The following is a 5,441-nucleotide window of genomic DNA, read 5'->3' on the forward strand; positions in this document are numbered from 1 at the left end:
CGAGCCAGCACAAAACAGGCTCTTCAGGAGAAAAGAGCTCCAGGCAGACCTTAGAAATCCCTCCAGTGCCTAAAGGGGTGCCAAGAGAGCTGGAGAGGGATTTGGGACAGGGGCCTGGATTGACAGGACAAGGAGGAATGACTTCCCTCTGCCAGAGGGCAGGGATAGATGGGATATTGGGATAAATCCTTCCCTGTCAGGGCAGGGAGGCCCTGACCCAGGTTGCCCAGAGAAGCTGTGGCTGCCCCATCCCTAGGTGCCTTGGAGCACCCTAAACTAGTGGAAGATGTCCCTGCCCATGGCAGGGGGTGGAACTGGATCATCTTTCAGGTCCCCACACCATTCTGGGATTCTATGACGAGGGATGGAGGCCCAGGCTGACCACTGAAATCTCAGCCTCCTGTACCCAGGCTTCCCAGCACAGTGTTGGGAAGTTGTTACCCTGTTGTCCCAGTACACGACATCCAAATGGTTTCCATCAAAATGCCTTAAAGAAAAAGGAAGTTTTGATAGTGTGAAGATCTTTGGCAACACTCACCCAGCTCCGTGGTCCCACCTCACTGTCCCCAGCGTGGTTCTTCATCCTTCCCCACCTGCTGTGGGCCTGAGGCAGCCCAGCACTGCTGCTCCTGCATCCAGGCAGCTGGAATGTCACAGGAATGGGAGCAAACCCCTCCCCCAAACATCCACTCTCAGAGAGGAGGATCTGGCTCCAAGCCAAGGGCAGTTTTCGCCTGCCTGGAGCTATGAGACTGTTGGGAACAGCAGCAGAGCAGCAGAGCTGGAGGGGTGCCTGGAGCAATTGCTGCTCACCCTGATCCAACATAGGGTAAGTGCAACTTAAACCCCTCATGATGGATGTTCGTTTAATTTGTGCTCTTCCCTCCTAAAACTCCCACTGACGGAACCCCGGCACAGACGAGCTGTCCTGGCCCAGTGCTGTGTTTACACTCAGCCAGTCCCCAATGTCTGACTAAAGCTCTCATCGCAGCTTCACCCTGTGATTCCTCATCCTCTCCAGGCAGACACAGAGCAGTTTATTCCCTTCTTTTCCATGGCAGCCCTTTATTTACTGGAGGAGGGTTATCCCAGCAGGGCAGGAAGCACAGCTGCAAAGGGGAGGCTGGAGGTCAGCTCATCCCCAGCTGTCCCAGGCTCTGCTCCTCTGCACCAAACAACCCAATTCTTTCACTCTTCCCTCAGAGATCACATTTTCTAGATTTCCTCTAATCCTTGCTGAGAGCAAAACAAGGGAGGTTTTTCAGGATGTGTTGTAGGAAGGAAGGAGCAAGTTCCCATCCCAGTCCTTGGAGGTGGATCTGCTGTGGGATCTACTGAGGGATCCCAAATTCACCTGGCATTGTGTGAGCATTGCAAAAGCACAGGATGGGAAGCAAAGGCAGCAAAGCAGTTCTGGAAGGACCAACCACCTTTTTCCAGGCTTCAGAAACCAAGAGTATTGCATCACATAAATATCCAGCTCCATGAGAATTCCTCGTCCCAACTGATGTGACCTAAAGGATCCTGAACCTGGTGGTTTTCATGAAATAGGTGATTTATTGGGTCTTCTTTGTCCATCAGCTCTCTTGCTTCCTGCAGATGCCTCAAGCAATACCACAGAGCACCTTCACCTGCAGCAGCCCCCACATTCCCTGCCCTCCCCTGGGCCAAGGGAGGAGGTGCCAGACCACACCATGGCCCTTGGATATGATGCTGCTTATCCTGACCATAAAAAAAGCAGCTCCTGATTTACCTATCAGAAAAAAGTCTTTGAAGAATAATTAGTCTCCCTGTAGTGCTTTGTTCCCCCTGGAAGCTAAGATACTCTATTCTATTCTATTCTATTCTATTCCATTCCATTCTATTCCATTCCATTCCATTCCATCCCATTCCACTCTTCTCTATTTCTATTCTCTTCTATTTTATTCTGTCCCATCCCATCCCAAGTTAGGCCAGCTGCAATGGTGTGCCATTCCAAGTGGGAATGACAATTTAAGGGGCAGGTTTCCAGCTAGCTAAGATGCAGTGAAATGCCTGGGAAGATCCCTCACAGACACCTGGGCTCCCAATGCCAGAAGAATGTCAAAAATCACATAGGCATTTCCTTTATCTCGAAATCTTCAAAATCCCTGGATCTAACACAAACTGGCACCCTGAGCTCAGCTGTGTGGTATCAGCATAACTCAGTATGACAACCATCCATTTGTCATCCAGCACCGTGTCATCCGAGCAAAAGGACTCCTGAAGGCATGAACTTTCCCGATCAGTCATTGAAAAATAAGTTGCAAATGTTAAAAAGCTTCTTCCAACCACCTCAATGCAGCATCCAGGGCCTGGGGCTCTCCTGGCTGTGAGAGAACAGTCCCAGACAGGAGCTGAGCACGGCCAAGTGCACCGGAGGCTGTGAGCAACAACCTTCAGTTCCTCTGTGCTCCAGTTCCTGGGAAAGCTCTCAATGGCTGTGTGGAAGAGCCAAACCCGTCCCCCCAAAATCAAGGGTGGTGAGGCCCTGGCACAGGGTGCCCAGAGCAGCTGTGGCCACCCCGTCCCTGGAAGTGTCCAAGGCCAGGTTGGAAGGCCTTTGACTGATGTGGTCTAGTGGAAGGTGTCCCTGCTCATGGCAGGGAGTGGAACTGGTGATCCTTAAGGTCTCTTCCAGCTCAGACCATTTTGGGATTCTGTGGGCATAGCTCAGCAGAGATTCTAAAGAAATAGAACAGCCAAGGAGAGGTCCTGGATGCCCACTTGAGTGGTTTCCAACTAGCTTGGCATGAAAGAGTTTTGCCTGGACCCTGGAGCCCAGGACTCATCTGACTTTACTTCTGGCTACCAGAATTCATGATCAGCAAATATGTGATGGGCCTAGGCAGGGAAGAGTTCTGTGGATTTAAAGTGAACTGATCAAGGGCAGTTGTTTGAGAGGGAGCTGGGCTCAGCCTCCCCAGGTCTCTGTGTGCATGAGGCAGCCAGAGCTTGCTGAAGAAGGGTAAAGTAAGGGCAGTGTAGCACAGAAAAGACACGAGGACGGTGAGTTTGAGCTAGAAGAACCCAAGGGACAGAGGAAAATAAAAGAGACGTTGAACTGCACGAAGTTCCTGCCAGCTAATTTCCTCGGGTCCCTCTGGATGGCAGCACAACCCTCCGCTCCATCAGGGGCTCACGCGGGGTTTGTGTCAGTGTAAACGCAGTGTCCCTTCTCCAGATCATTAACGAAGAGAGATTCCCAGCAGGAAGCTCTGGAGGAAGAGCAGGAGGTAAATGTTTAAAGTAGAAGGAGTCAAGAAGCAGGTACTGACTTGCTGGGCTCCAAACAAAGCCAGACCCATCCAAGGGTTTGGTAGGTGACTCCTACCATGGCTCAGCCAGCAGCTCCTGCAGCCTCCCCACGACTCCCACGTGTTTGGGATTACAGTGCTGGGATGTGCCGAGCTGTGATGGCAGGACCGACAGGATGGACAGCTGGCACTGCACTGCCATGCCACCAGTGACTGCTTCCTGGTGCCCCATCTCTGTTCACTGCCCTTGTCCTGCAGGCTTGCTCTGATCAGGGCAAGGCCACCCAAAGAGCTCAGGAAGTCATTAGTTCCCAGGATAAACACACAGGACGTTTCTCCTCAGGTTATTTCTTCCTCCTGTCTCCTTTCTCCTGGTACCACCAGGCAGCAATGACTGGAAGAGACTCAGACCCCCCCACTGCTCCCCAGTGCTCTCCCCTCCCTACAATTCTTCCATGCTCAGGGAGGCCAGGAGAGCATCCTGCATGGCTGGTGGCCTTCATCCTCACTAAAAGAGTCAGGAGAAGCTTGTGCAGCCTATTCCTTGGCAGCAGCTCCCTCTGATGCCCCTGATGCCTGCAGGGATAGAAATCATGGATAGTGGGACCTTCTGAGGGGATGAGCTGCTGAATGTGCCCTGGCCTGACCCAGGTCCTCAGCTTGGCCACCCCACCCTGACACCAGCACCGGGGCAGGGCTGGGTTCATGCCATCCCACCTGGCACAAGATGGAGCTGCTCCATCAGGGAATGGGGCTGGGGTCCTGCCCTGGGATCCCCTCCAGCCTGGCCCCAGTGAGGGGGCTGCAGCCCAGGGCAGGACGGGGCAGTGGGGATGGGGATGCCAGGGGCTGTTTGGATCCATGCTAGGAGGCAGCCAGAGGCTGTACATGAGACCAGTGCCACCGCTGTCACTTTGGGAGCTGGATGGGAATGGAGAGAATGTGTTTGAGAGGGTCACACAAATGTTTGTGTAGCTCAGAAAAGAAGGTAGGATAGGATAGGATAGGATAGGACAATTGGAAGGGACCTACGATGACCATCTCCTCCAACTGCCTGACCACTTCAGGGATGACCAGAAGTTACAGCACATTGTTAAGGGCACTGTCCAAACATTTCTTCAACACTGACAGGTTCGGGGCATCAACCACCTCTCCAGGAAGCCCATCCCAGTGTCTGACCACCCTCTTGGTAAAGATGCTTCCCAATGTCCAGTCTAACCCTCTCCTTGTGCAGCTTTGAGCCACTCCCAGGCATCCTGTCCCTGGATCCCAAGGAGAAGAGCTCAGTATCTCCCTCTCCATGTCCTCTCCTTGGGAAGCTGCACAGAGCCACGAGGTCACCCCTCAGCCCCCTTCTCTCCATGTCTTCCAGCCCATCACCAGCTTGGTTCTCCTTCTCTGGACACATTCCAGGGCTTTCCCATCCTTCTCAAATGTCGGGACCCAGAACTGCACCCATTTTAATATATATCCTATGTATAGGATCAGAGTTACTGTATAAATTTGACTTAGAATGGGAAAATCAGGCTCTAGAAATGGCATGAGGGACCACAGCCAGCCTGGGAGCTCACATCAGCAGGTGGGAAACCTGGGGCAGAACGGGGATCCCACACCTGTGGTGCCACCTGTAGCTCAGGAAAGACTGGATCCCTGGCAGTTCCCATGGGGGAGCAGAAGTTTGACACGGGAGGGTTCTTCCTCTGGCAGGGAAAAGGAAGAACGCATGCCAGAGCTGTTGGCCAACAGAGATGTGTGGAACTGGGAAAGAGCACATTCTTTACAGGGAAGGTAATTCATTGTTGGAGCCACTCATTAAGGCCTTGGCAGGCTCCGTACTGACAGTCAGAACTGGGGCTCCAGACCTTCGCTATAAGAGGTTTTTCTTCAAATACGAGTTATTTCAGTGCTGTCCTGCATCAGCCAATGTTCTGTTTGGAGTCGATCCTGCATTGTAACACTGGGTTGAAGTGTGGCCTTTGGAGCTGGGGAGTTGGAGCTGACCGTGATGGTCCTGCAGGTGTCACAGCTGGCTTCTGGGCCAACATATCACACAGGTCTTTGCTCCATCTCTAAGTGGGGGAGTCCTCTGGAGCTCTTGCTTAGTCCCTGTGTGGGTGCAACCAAATCCTTACCCAGCAATAGTCTGGGAGAGCTGGGGGTGTCCAG

This window comes from Corvus brachyrhynchos, unplaced genomic scaffold (genome assembly GCF_000691975.1).
Source record: "Corvus brachyrhynchos isolate BGI_N302 unplaced genomic scaffold, ASM69197v1 scaffold479, whole genome shotgun sequence".
NCBI lineage: Eukaryota > Metazoa > Chordata > Aves > Passeriformes > Corvidae > Corvus > Corvus brachyrhynchos.